We start from the raw sequence: 14,739 nt of genomic DNA, 5'->3' as shown, positions 1-14,739 counted from the left end.
GAGTAGTAGTGATTAGCCGAAATAGGCCTAATGCCCCACAAAGTAAGTAGCTCTTGGTTTGTAAATAGTGCATTTTCAAGACGGGAGCAAAGGGAGTTAGATTGGCGAGACATAGTAGCTACACATCTACAGAGCTGCACAGCAGTGTAATAAAACTTCACATCTGGCATCCCAAAACCTCCAAACCTCCTATCTCTTGTGAGAACAGAATAAGCTATACGAGGTGATTTGCCATTCCATAGGAAGCGTGTAAACACTCTGCGGATTTCAGTGAAATATGAGTTTGGTAACCAAACAGGGAGGGCTTGCAGCAAATAAAGAAATTTGGGAAGAATAAAGGTCTTAATGTAGTTCTTTCTCCCTACCCAGGAGACAAATGGAAGCTTCAAATTTTGTAGATGCGTACGGACAGTTTTCAGGAGCGGTATATAATTAAGGGAAGCCAGATCCTGAACATTGGCCGATATATGAGTCCCCAAATACGTAATGTCTCTGGAGGCCCAAGTGAATGGAGTTGCACGCTTAAGAGCATTAATCACCGCTTGAGGGCAGGAAATGTTGAGTGCCATGGATTTCCCATAGTTAATTTTAAAATTGGATATAAACCCAAAGTCTTCGAATATGTTCAGTAGTTTGGGCAAGCCCTTCTTAGGGTTGGAGGTCATAACTAGAAGATCATCCGCAAATGCTGCAGTAACATGTCTATAGGAACCGATCCGGAGGCCTTTAATATCTGGGTCCACTCTTATTTTAGACAGGAGGGTCTCCATCACTAAAATAAATAGTGCAGGAGAGAGGGGGCACCCTTGCCTCGTCCCATTAGTGATGCAAAATGGCGACGACAATGCGCCGTTAACTTTGACCCTGGCAGAGGGGGATGAATATAAAGTATAAATGGCTGCAATGAATTGGTCTGGAAGGCCAAACTTCGACAGGGTCCGCGACATATAATGCCAGCTGACCCTATCGAAGGCCTTTTCCGCATCAGTACTCACCAATACTAAAGGCTTAGAGGATCTTGTAGCCCAATTTACGAGATGAAGAAGCCGTACCGTATTTTCCAACCCCTGTCTGCAATTGACAAAGCCTACCTGTTCTTCATGAACAATGTCAGGTAGAGCATCCTGAAGCCTGGTGGCCAAGATCTTCGCCCACCACTTCACATCACTATTAAGCAAAGAGATCGGCCTATAGTTACTGCAACAAGTCGGATCCTTATTCTCCTTATGCAGGACAGTGATGTGCGCCAATACAGAGTGAGGAGCTAGGGAGCCTCCAGAAAGAAGGTAATTGCACAAATCCCTGAAGCGGGGAATTAAAACATCCTTAAAGGACTTGTAATAAGTGATGGAGAAACCATCTGGGGCCGGGCTTTTGCCCGAGGGGATGGACGTGAGCACCTTATGAATCTCAGAATCAGTAATGGGTCTAGTCAGCTGAGATGCCTTGGTTGAGGATATAGAGGGAAGGTCTAGAGTCTGTAAAAACTTATCCGTGGCCTCTGAAAGATCACCAGCAGTGGCCCCTTCAGGGGAGGGTAAGTTGTATAGAGCTTCATAGAAGGCGCAAAATGTCTTGGCAATATCTGGAGTGGATTTGTGCATTTTACCTTTGGGGTCCTTAATAGAGGAAACAAAGGAGTCAGAGAACTGCTTCTTGGCAATCGCCGACATCAGTTTCCTCTATCCCCATGCGCATAGGCTCTAAATCGTGAGCGTAGGACCAGCTTAGCAGAAGTGACATTTAATAGGTTTTTTAAACGAACTCTAGCTTCAGTAAGTTCCGTCATGTAGCGTTTGGCCTGTGACTCCTTGTGAGAGGATTCCAGGCGAGCAATCTCCGCTAGCAAAGCATCTAAGGCCTGCGTCCTCTGCTTCTTCACATGAGCCCCTAATGCGATAAGTTCTCCCCTTATTACTACCTTATGGGATTCCCATAATATAGAGGGAGAAGGAGGGGAATCAGGCGTGTCATTGAGCTAAAAAAATTTGGAAATCACAGCCTTGATTTTGCAAGCGTGGGTGGGATCCAGAATCAAGGTGTCATTGAGACGCCATAAGCGTTCTTTTCTTTGTGGCCCGGACAGGGAGAGATTAATGATAACAGGAGCGTGATACTACCAATCCGGGCCCCAGAGACATTACGTATATGCGAGTCAGACAGGAACAAATAATCTGATCTATGGAAGGACGACTTGGCATGTGAAAAATATGTATAATCTCGGCCACTAGGATTCAAAGTACGCCAAACATCTCGGACCTTCAATTTTCTCAGGGAGGTTTTAAGCCTTTTCAAGAGCCTATAAGACACAGACGGTCTACCCACTGAGGTGTCTACTGCCAGTTCTAGGGCAACATTGAAGTCGCCCCCTAAAACTAACAATCCATCAGAGAAAGATGACAGTAAATCAAGGGTCTGAACAAGCCATGGTACTTGGCCTCTGTTAGGTGCATAGAGATTGGCAAATGTAACTGGTGAGTCGCCTAGTACACCCTTTACAAAAATGTACCTACCCTCAGGATCCGCCGAAACGGAGGTGTGCTTAAATGGGAGATTTTTGTGCATAGCAACACTAACCCCTCTACTGGCAGAGTCATGAGTACTATGGAACCACTGGACAAATTTCTTAGGGGGGAGGTTGGGGATTTTACCTGTTCTAAAATGAGTCTCCTGCAGAAAAGCCACTGAGGCTTGTTCCCTCAGAAGGAGAGAGATGATTTGAGACCTTTTGCATGGCTCGTTCAGCCTATGAACATTTAGTGAGGCGACTACAATGGAAGACATATCAGCATATGTTCAAGGGAAAGATAGCACAGGATACCCATGAAAGTGTCAATGAGCGCATAGTATGTATGAGCAGAAAAAGGAGAATGAGGAAAAGGGGGGAGGGGAAAACAAAAAATAAAGTAAGAGAAATAACAATCAACATGTTAAACTGGCAATAAACCAGCTCAGATAGAGCATACATCCAAAAAGGAGTGAGTGCTTCACCTATCACCATCCAAGACAGGGTTGGACTGGCGAGGGGGCAGGAAAAGCACCCGATGGTCTATGACAAAAAGAGACCAACAACAAAAAATACGTCCAGCACCGGTAACGATCCGGTCATTACCCTTCAGGTGGGGAACAAAGTTCTCAGTTCAGAGATAACGTTCAGCATAAGATAAAGAAGCGTTACACTTCTTTCGTGGCGTCATATTCCAACAGCAAACGTGGAAAAACAAACCAGGCCCAAAAAAAAAAAAAAACATGGAAAGAGGCCAGGTTCTCCTCTAGCAATATTTAAACTGGAGGATGAAAATCAGACATCTCTAAGCCCGGTGAAGAAAGTGACACCGCAGGCCTCCAAACTTATACTAAAAATGACATAAATCAGGTGGGGGCCCTCTCCATCTTGCCTCTACCCGGGCACTCCAGTCTGCCTGATGAGGCCTTCTGCCAGGCCGAGACACGTGGTGGAGCAGGCAGGGGGCCATCTTGGTCGGCTGGTAACCATGAAGGGATATCTACCGTAGGGACATCCAGCGATTTCCAAACCGAAGCGAGATCAGCAGGAGATCGTATGGTGAGTACTTTACCATTCCTGGAGACAGCAAGTCCGAAGGGGTATAGCCACCGAAATGGCGTAGATGTTTTCCTCAGGACATCCAGGAGGGGCTTCAGCAGGCGTCGCTTCGCCAAGGTGGATGGCGCCAGATCCTGGTACATCTGAAATGGTGTGCCTTCATACTCAAGTACATCCATCTCTCTTTGTTTTTTCAAGAGGGCCGCAGTATCCACGTAGCTTAACAGGCCGCAGATGACGTCGCGTGGAGGCTCTTGTGGCTTAGGCCTGGGGCGCAGCGCCCTGTGTACTCGCTCCACCACAATTTCCGCCGCTCTGTCAGGATCCAGCAGCATGGAGAAAATTTTGCGCGCCACTGTCGGTAGGGCCTCAGCCGCAATCGATTCAGGTAGCCCGCGGATTCGGATGTTGCGCCTTCGGCTGCGGTTCTCCTGGTCTTCAAGCTTTAAGAAAGCCTCATTCAGTAAGGCCTTATGAGCCGCCAGCACCTCCGCTGCTTTACTTTCATAAGATATGATGGATTCTTGCGCTACCTCTAACGCGACCACCCTCTGACCTAGATGCCTCAGGTCATCCTTTATATCAGAAATATCCTGTTTAATAGGTGAGAGGGCTGATTCCAGGACACGCTTGAGAGTCTGCTCTGAAATAGGTGGGTCTCTGGGCCTCCTGTCCGAGACATCGGAGCCGCTGCCCGCATCGGAGAGGTCTCCTATATTGTCTCTGCACTTCCTCTAACCTTGTCTTTGCCAGGTTTCCCCATAATAATGCAAAATTGTAGGCTTAATTAGGGCAAATGAGCCGGATTGCTGGAGGAGCTCAAGCTCGTGCGGCCATCCAGCAGCGTGGCTAGGCTCCGCCCCTGTGGGGGCCATTTTAGTACAGTGAACTCATTGTCATGTTCAAGAAACCATTTTTCCAGTCTTCAACAGTCCAATTTTGGAGAGCTCATGCAAATTGTAGCCTCTTTTTCCTATTTGTAGTGTAGATGAGTGGTACCCGGTGGGGTCTTCTGCTGTTGTAGCCCATCCGCCTCAAGGTTGTGCGTGTTGTGGCTTCACAAATGCTTTGCTGCATATCTCGGTTGTAACGAGTGGTTATTTCAGTCAACGTTGATCTTCTATCAGCTTGAATCAGTCAGCTCATTCTCCTCTGACCTCTAGCATCAACAAGGCATTTTCGCCCACAGGACTGCTGCATACTGGATGTTTTTCCTTTTCACACCATTCTTTGTAAACCCTAGAAATGGTTGTGTGTGAAAATCCCAGTAACTGAGCAGATTGTGAAATACTCAGACCGACCCGTCTGGCACCAACAACCATGCCACGCTCAAAATTGCTTAAATCACCTTTCTTTCCCATTCTGACATTCAGTTTGGAGTACAGGAGATTGTCTTGACCAGGACCACAACCCTACATGCATTGAAGCAACTGCCATTTGATTGGTTGACTAGATAATCGCATTAATGAGAAATAGAACAGGTGTTCCTAATAATTCTTTAGGTGAGTGTATATGGCGATCAGAAAAAAGTGTATCCTATATATAGAACAGTGTAGGCAGACATATCTGCCATCAGGATCAATGTCATTAGAGTAACATTCAAAAAGAATAGCCCTGTTAACTAAAACACTAACCTCCCTAGCATGTGTAGAGAAGGTGGAGTGGTAGGCATGCGAGATCCACAGTTTATGCAGCAGTCTCTGGAACTGCTTGGACAGATGCGTTTCCATGAGACATATTATTGCTGGTTGATATTTCTGTACAGCCATTTAGACTGCTTGACGTTTTGTGGCATCTCCCAGGCCCCTGCATTCCACACTATGACCTAAGCCCTACCGGCCATCATTTAGAGAAATACATAAATGTGAAAAATGGAGATCCACATAGGTCAAAGAATTCATACCAATCAAAATAAAACATGTGCAAGCCGTCTCCCCCCAAATTCCCACCCAATGGAAACATAGAATAAGAAAATCACAACAAACATAACTCCAATTGTTTCACAAAGGGAACATGAGGCACAAGGGATTCCTGAAGCCAGCAAAGATGAAAACAGTAAAATGTTGCTTCTGCGGAGCAAGGTTTCAGTGTACAAAAGATAACCCTCTAATAAGAATCCTGAGCAGCAGCAAATCATATATAGCAATCGGTATACTAGTCATGTAACTAACATATACAAACAACTAGTCTAGAAGCAGTGGAACTACGACAGCTACCTATCCAGACATTTAAAGAACAGCAAAACAAAAGTGGAGGAGGAGCGGTGAATGATGGTAGGTAGAGTAGAATACTAAAGAGGTGGAATTCTCATTGCCATGCCCCGGAAAGCAATGCGGCTCCCTCATCTAGAGTCCACTTTATAGCGAATTAGTCCTCCTAGATTTGTTTCTATACCAAAATTTTGATTCGTTTTTGATACCATAAAGTAGTGCGATACTCGATACCATTCAATATCACAAAAAAATAAAATAAATCAGCGTTCATTTCACATTTTATGGAACGTCCGGCCCAAAATTGAACAGTCTGATCCTATTTTTGGGGGGGGACAAGGTGAGAAAAAAATGGCTAATCGCGCATTTTATTTTTTGTTACGGCGTTCAACGCATAGGAGTTTTTTTATATTTTAATAGTTTAAACTTTTTTGGGCGTGGCGATATGTAATATGTTTATTTATTGTTTATATATTTTATATGCAAAATTGGCAAAGGGGGTGATTTCAACTTAATATTCTGGGATCTTTTAATCCCTTGTCCTAGTCACCCTAATAGAGATCTATTAGGGTGAATAGGACTTCACACTCTTCCTGCTGCCCTGTGCATAGTGCACACAGCAGCAGGGAGACTACCATGGCAGCCAGGGCTTCAGTAGCTTCCTGGCTGCCATGGTAACCGATCAGAGCCCCAGGATTACACTGCTGGGGCTCCGATCACAACTGCCACTGTACCACCAATGAATGAAGAGGAGGGGACCCTGTGGCCACTGCCACCATTGATTATAAGACTGGGGGGAGTTGGGGGGGCGCACTGCACCACCAATAAAGATAAGTAACCCTTTAATACAAATACAGGAGGCGGATGCCGGCGGCGCCCTGTCATGGAGGTCGGGTGCCAGCTATGTGATTCTGACACCGGCACCCGCCGCCAATATTTGTATTAATGGGTGAGTTATCATCATTGGCGGCGCAGCGGCCACAGCCCCTCCCCTCCTCCGCCCCTCTCTTTTCTTATTGGCAGCAGCGGCACAGGGGGGGAGGGAGAGACTACTTCTCCCCTGTGCTGCTAAGGAGAACATGGCGCGAGCTGAGAGCAGCGTGCGCCATGTTCTCTGATACTAGGCTGCTCAGTAGCACAGCCTAATATCGGTAAATGTCAAATCCCAGTATCGAATCGATACCGGTACAAAAGTATCGATTGGGTATCGATAATTTGATACCAGCTGCAACTCTAAGTCCTCCTGATCATCCAGTACCAGCAGATTAATGTAGGGAACTTTCGTTCAGATCCAGCCAATAGGCAGCATCTTCTGGCAAGTCAAATATATGGACCGTTCCTCCAGCAACCACACGCAGCTTGGAAGGGTAAAGCACGGAGTACTGCACATTCTTCATATGCAGGCATCTTTTAACATCCAGACATTTTGCTGAGAAGTCAGGAAATATGGAGACCTTGTGACCATTAAAAAGTAAATCAGAGTGATCTCTTGATTTACGGAGGATAGTGTATCTTGAAAGTGCAGAATTCTGAGCAACGTCGCTCTGGGGGGTGCCCCCGGCGGTGGTGGGCAGAACGGCACCCTGTGCACTCTTTCTATTGAAAATAGTGGAGACAAAGAATCTTGTCCAAATTTAGCTCTGAACCATTCCTCAAAGAACTGAGGCGCATTAAGCCTTTCCGCCTTCTCCCACCAAACGAAGGTTGTTGCGGCATGATCTGTTCTCCAAATCTTCAGTTTTGTTTATGAGAAGAGTAATGTCGTGTATTACTTTGGCCAAGTCACGCTTCACAAGGGATACTTGAACTTCCAAAAGGCTCACCCTTTCTTCTACTCCAGCAACTCTTTCATTGACTTTTCTTATGTCTTGTCTGATAAGAGAGACACTTTCTTGCAGGGACCCTATAGATGTATTAAGGGTCATTAAGGCAGAGTTACATTGTTGTACTGCCATGAATATATCTTTTGTGGTAGGTTCTGGTTCGTGTGCCAGCTCAGGGAGGGGAAGCTTCAATTGGAGTGTAGATTGTATAGCAGGCACATCAGTGACCCCCCCTTCACCTGCTCCCACGTTTACCATGCGGGATCACCATCTTGCTTGGCGACCTCCCTCAAGGTGTTGTCAGTGGGAGAGCTCACCTTCCGCCCGTCTTTTATCCTCATCAATTTCTCCACATCCTCAGGGCCTTCCTCTGCAGTGGGAACATTGGCGAATTCCTCCAGGCGAGCCGCCACTTCTGCTGCCCTGGACGAGGCAGTTGCGCCATTTTGTTTTGCCGGTGTTGGTCCCCTCCCTTTCCTTCTTTGTTGTGTGGGTCATGCCCGAATGTGGACTCAGGGAGGCTGCCCGCACTTCTCCACCACTTCTCGGTAGAGCAAAAGACAGCAGCCGCAGGATGGCAAAGGATTTTAGCAGGTACTGCTCAGGAGCTCTGGTATGCGCATCCCCCTACGTTGCTGGCCAGGCCATGCCCCCAATACTTTTACCCACAGATTCTACATATGGCCACACTGAAGTCCTCCGGCGACTTAATGAAAAATTCCCACACTGGCATTTTACCCCCACCACTCTGTGCTGACTGCCTGCCGCTGCCTCTATGGAGCCGGAGTTTGTTGTTGTTTCCAGACAGGTAGGCTCCTGAGTAGCAGATGGTCTACCCCGGGCACTTTTGGCTCCATATCTCACACTGCTGCCACCCTGCTGACACACTTCCACGTTTGCACCCTGCTGGCTCAATTACAGAATTAAGGCCGAGTGAAATTACTCATCTATAAAACAAGATGTAAAACCAAATAACTGAAAAAATAGAGTGCTATTTCACCCCAATTACAGAATCAAGGCGTTATAAAATGACCTACTGTACATACAAATCAATAGGGACAACCCAATAGCAGTAGTATTAGACCTCTGTTTCACCCTAATTATATCATCAAGGCTTAATTGAATTTCTTATCTATAATGCAAGGTGTAAAACCAAATAACTGAAAAAATAGAGTGCTATTTCACCCCAATTTCAGAATCAGGGCAACAATGTGGACACCCCAATAGCAGTAGTGTTAGACGGCTTTTTAACCTCAATTACTGAATCAAGGACCAATGGAATTATTTATTTATAAAACAAGGTGTAAAACCAATTAACTGAAAAAATTGAGCACCTTTTCAACCCAATTACAGAATCAAGGTGTTATAGAATATATTATCTATAATACAATGTGGACACCCCAAAAGCAGTAGAATTAGAGCGTTTTTTCACCCCAATTACAGAATCAATGCATTTTGGAATTTCTTATCTATAACACAAAGTGGATACCCCTATAGCAGTAGTATTTGACACCATTTAGACCATTAGCACCAATTGGAGAATCAAGGTGTAATAGAATTACTGATCTATTAACCAAGGGGGACACTGTTCAATTAGTCCCTGCACTCTCACTATGCTTTCGCTATGCTCTCCCTATAGTGTATAAAAAGTCTCCCTATGATCTCTCAACACTGTTCACATGCCGTCTCCCTATCCAATATTTTACAATTGAAGCTTTCTTTATCACTGTCCCTAGCGACCGTCACATCCCTCCCTTCACTTAGTTCACAGAAAAATGGCAGAGATCGGGCAGGATCTTATAGGGCTGGCTAGCTGCTGATTGGCTGGCTGAACTGCATAATGGGTGATCTCTTGTTCCTGGGCTTCTTATTTTCACTTTGTAACACATGTTGCCTACATTTTGGGAAAAAATTGATTCATTAACATGAAGCGGGGGGGGGGAGCTGATGCAGATTCAGTGTGAATCAATTTTTCCTAAACTTTGGATAAAATTCCACTTTGTCAGCTTCGATTCGCTTAACACTAAGGGTACTTTCACACTTGCGGCAGGACGGATCCGACAGGCTGTTCACCATGTCGGATCCGTCCTGCGGCTATTTCGCCGTGCCCGCGGACCGCCGCTCCGTCCCCATTGACTACAATGGGGACGGGGGCGGAGCTCCGACGCAGCACGGCGCTGCACGGAGAACGGCCGCCGGACTAAAATTACTGCATGTCAGGCTTTTTAGTCCGGCGGCTTTCTCCGTGCAGCGCCGTGCTGCGCCGGAGCTCCGCCCCCGTCCCCATTGTAGTCAATGGGGACGGAGCGGCGGTCCGCGGGCACGGCAAAATAGCCGCAGGACGGATCCGACATGGTGAACAGCCTGTCGGATCCGTCCTGCCGCTAGTGTGAAACTAGCCTAATTGGCTCAAGGAGATTAATCCTATAAGATTGCAAACGGGGTGGTCCTGATCCTTAAGTTCTTCTGTGCCCCTTTTCTTTCTCCTGCCCCATCTACCTTCCTCTGGTCTGCTTTCTTCCTCCATCCTTCTGAGTCCCTAAGTTTGTTTCTCTGCTTTTGTTGGCACCACAGCTTGGAAAGCAGTCACTTTGAATGTGGAAGAGCATTGTAGCTCCCTAGCCAACAGTAGTAGCAGGGCCTCGTCATTCCCATATCAATGATGCCCTGACACTAAGTGGCAAAGGAAAGCTTCCCCTGATGTATAGGGGAATGGGGAGCTGTGGACCAATGCCCAGGGCAATGGTGGGACAGAACATGGGATGTCGGAAGGTATGAGATAGGGACAGGCATGGGATTCAGCCGGCTCCCTCGGGTGCTCCAGATCCGGTTGTTAACATTAAGGCAGGATTGGAGAATTGTTACCGAGATAATCCTTATCCAGTGCTCTGGTGGCAGCAGCTGGAGATGAGCGCTTTCATTCCATAGTTTAGTTCCTTAAGTTTTTTAAAAGTTGGGTGGTATATGTGTGTAGTGAATATATGTGTATGTGTGTAGCACATATACGGTGTATGTGTATGTAAACATGTGTCGTGACGTCGTGTGTCCGCAGTTGAGAAGGGAACCTGCTAAAAATTCTAATCCCACCCCTGGGTAGGATGAACTCATGTATTAAAGAGGAGAGCATGGTAGGAGGAGCAATGTGTACCAAGTGAGGCTAGTGAACCCATGTGCTAGGCAGAATTTCAGGGTAAATACGATTTGCCGTGAGCCAAATTTATTTGTACTTCATGGTAGTGAATCGATTTAACCTGAAATAGTGCAATTGTGCCACCATCATCATGCTTGAAGATTTTGAAGATCCCGTGAGCGGTGAGAGATTACGTCACCACGCCAGCTGGTGTGATAAAGTAATCTCGAGCTGCACGAGATTTCACACAAGCTCTTCAAGCAAGATAGCGGGGGCTGTTTAATTTTGCACTGTGTTATGTATTAGATGCTACAGTCCTGTAGTGCGGCATCTGAGGGGTACAATGACTCCCTGTCATTGCACCCACTACTTAAAAAGAAATGTACTTTGTGACAAAGTAATTTGTCACGAAACAATTATTTTTTGTAAGATTCGGCGAAGCAGCCGAATTGGATTTTCAAATACTTCACTTATTTCTAGTCATCTTCAAAGTGTTTTAGCATATATTATTAAGGTTTATTTAATATGTATTTAACTTTTGTTAACCTCTCACTAATACCCTAATAACACTTTTTGTAATATAGTTTATTTATTTATTTTTTATTACACTTTTCCCTATTGATAAAGATGCCCTCAATCGGGGCTGATTACATTTACTCTGCTGCTCCAAATTAATAGTAACCCAAGGGTTTTACGTGCACGGAAGAAAATAACTATGACACAAACACTGGGGTCAAAGCAAAGTCTTGTTTATTACAGGAAGTACAGCAGTTTATATAGATATCAGAGAGGCATTCCCCCTGAGGCATGTTGCATTGTTACATTGGCTGAAATATGAAATAAGAGAAGAGATAACACTTGGTATCTGCCCATTGTGCATTGTTTTACTAACTGTGGTATGTGGACTATGTAAATATCTAGCTGTAAGCGCCATCTTGTAATGGAGTTCTCTAACGGCAGAAAAAGCACATATGACGTAGCAAGGAGGTGTGCTCTCTTGGGTGGGACGGAACCTTTGTGCTCTGGAGAAGATAAGGTGTTGTCTGAGAGTTGGAGCTTTCTTAGCTGAATCAAAGAATGTAGTCCACATTTCTATCACTACCTAAACCGTATGTTTTGCTGTGCGCTTAAAATCTACTTCTCTGTACAACGCTGACTTCTCAGCTGTGTACGGAGTTGACATTTTTATCAATGGGGCCGCAGCACTCCTGCCCGTGCCCCCTGGAGGTTTACTTAATGCTGGCATAGCACATGGATACCCTGTAACCACGTGCTATGCCAGGATTAGCTGAGATGAGCGGGCTCAGTCAGTTCTTAGCTTAGCGACACAGGCACAGGCAGGAGCACACTCCCCTCAGCTATTCCTGGTATAGCACATGGTTGCAGGGTACCCATGTGCTATGCCAGCATTTAGTAAACCTCCAACAAAATGTGCTCCTGCCCGTACTCACTGCACTGGGGCCCCATTGATAAAATGTGTCTGAGAAGTCAGCGGTGTCCAGAGAAGTAGATTTAAACAGCGAAACGTGTAGTAAAAATACATTAATAGACTATATTACATAAAGTGTTATTAGGGCATTAGGGACAGGTTTACAAAAATGTATACAAAAGTTTACTTACTCTTTAAACTGTGTGTCAGATTTACTAAACCGTCCAGAAGAAAAACTCTTTGTTGCTCATAGCAATCAATCCCAGCACATTGTTCATTTTTCAAGAAACTAAAGGAAATTAAATCTATGCTGTGACCAGTTACTATGGGGAAATAGACCGTTCTTTTTGGCAGTTTCAGAAATCTGCCCCTATATCGTTAGTTCATGTTCATAATTTATTTTGTAACATTACATACAGAATACTTATTGTATTTTCTCATTTTTTCAGAATAATCTTCAGTGTGATTACAGTAAATGCACACAGGATGTAACATTGCCGTCTGCAAAAAAACAGGAAGAAGACTCCTGCAATGACTTCGATTTAAAATAAAAATAAAAAATCTCAACGTATTCATTGTAATGTGGTAAAAGTCACTTGCTTTAGTAAAATCTGTGTGTCACCAGGCAAAAAATAAAACTATAAAAATCTGTCAGATTTTTTATTTTTAAACATCTTTATTCAATAATAAAGAATAGATACAGTCCTGCTCACAACTCCTTAGACATATATTTCTCTAGTACACGGAAAAACTTCTGCGGCACGAAGAAATGTGGAAAACAATATCCAGCACTGCAACGGGAATCATTAATAGACTCCTTTATTCTATCAAATAAAACAATTAGCATGGGGGTAGCGAGGTATGCTTCTAACCGCCATTCACATACACAGGAGCTCATTAAAAAACAGGTGTGGGAGTGACTTATAACTTACACTCAATATTTACATGGCCATCTGGGAGGAGCGTTATCTGTATAATGCCAACAATCCTCCATTAAGTGGATGGGATGGTATGTAGATGACCTGTTGATCATCTTCAGAGGATCACCCTATGATTTTTACTGTTTTGTGCAGTATATAAATACTCTATGAATTTACAGTTCATTGGCAACTTAGGGGGGAGTATTTTGGATATTGAAATTAGTGTGGTTAATAATGAAATTATAGTAGCATCATACCGCAAAAAATGGGAAATACTACGCTACTAGCCACACCATGCCTTCTTTACTCAGTTCTCCAAGGAATCGCTCCAAAAATTTTTCAGAGGAATCTGAAAAACGAAAGAAGTATCTGGAGGCCATGGGATATTCAAATTCACTAGAGATGAGCAAATGGACGTTGACAAAGTGGAATTTGATCCAAATTTCAAGAAAAATTTGATTAGTACAAAAGTCGAATTTACTCACACTTCATGGTAATGATTCAGATTTTTTTCTAAAATGGCTGCTGCTCATGTTAGAAAGAGGAAGTATGAATCCCGGGAATGAGGTATAACCCACAATGCCATGCAGATAGCCAGTCAGCAGGTAGCCAGCCCCTGTGATGTCACAGCCCTATAAAATGTCTCCTCCTTCCCAGTCTCCACCATTTTCCAGTGAACTTAGTGCAGGGAGAGAAATACAGGCACTAGGGACAGTGATCAGGAAATCCTTTATTCCCAAAAAATAACTATTGAGCAATTCAGGGAAAGATTATTGATAGTGTAGGGATATAATAGGGATGCAGTATCCACACTATAGGGAGAGAGCAGAGATCAACTGAACAGTGTAATGCCTGGCTAAAAGGAGCTAGCCTCTTCCACCGTGCTGCACTAATGGGGCATCCGTACTACTAATTTTAGGTTGTTTGCATTATTTGATATATCAGTAATTCCAATAATTCTTGATTCTGTTATTGGGGTGAAACTGCAGTCTGAGCCTACAGAATTTTGGGGGTTCACTTTTTTTTATATACAATTCAATTGGTTATTTCTTGATTATCTAATTGGAGTGTAATTGTGGCTGGATGCTACACATTTGTTATTGGGGTGAAACTGCAGTCTGAGCCTACAGAAATTTGGGGGTTAACTTTTTTTATATACAATTCAATTGGTTAATTCTTGATTGTCTAATTGGAGTGTAATTGTGACTGGATGCTACACATTTTAGGTTGCTCAAGTTGTATTATACATAAGTATATCCGTCAATTCCTAATTGTGGAATCGGTGTGAAATTGTGGCCTGATACAGCAAGTTTATACAGTCCTGATCAAAAGTTTAAGACCACTTTAAAAATGCCAAAAAAATCATATTTAGCATGATTCCAAGTAGAGCTTCCACATGCAACGAGAAGAAATGGGAGTGAGACAAAACATTTTTGAGCATTCAATTTAATAAAAACAACAAATAAACTGAAACAGGCTGTTTTTCAGCTGATCAAAAGTTTAGGACCACACCTAAAAAAAAAAAATAATAACCCCCCCCTGAGGAGGTTAGCTGTACAAATGGTAGGCAGTCGGCAGGATTGGATGCAACATAAGGGTTTTATTGGAAAAAACACAACTCAAATTTGTTCCAACAGGATGGCTTGGCTTCAGCCCATCAAA

At 44.2% G+C, this 14,739-nt stretch overlaps 1 protein-coding gene across 1 annotated transcript in view; it reads left to right on the top strand.

Annotated features, from left to right (window-relative positions):
• The window catches only part of LOC122943123 (complement factor H-related protein 1-like), a 363,452-nt gene extending 350,644 nt beyond the window's left edge, over positions 1–12,808 (top strand). Inside the window, exon 11 of the mRNA XM_044300591.1 lies at positions 12,607–12,808. The gene's annotated coding sequence lies outside the window, so the exon portion shown is untranslated. The remainder of the gene's footprint in view (positions 1–12,606) is intronic.
• The last annotated feature ends 1,931 nt before the right edge of the window (positions 12,809–14,739 follow it).

This window comes from Bufo gargarizans, chromosome 7 (assembly GCF_014858855.1).
Source record: "Bufo gargarizans isolate SCDJY-AF-19 chromosome 7, ASM1485885v1, whole genome shotgun sequence".
Taxonomy (NCBI): Eukaryota; Metazoa; Chordata; class Amphibia; order Anura; family Bufonidae; genus Bufo; species Bufo gargarizans.
The sequence above is the reverse complement of the archived record's forward strand: the minus strand, read 5'-3'. Positions and strand labels throughout refer to the sequence as shown.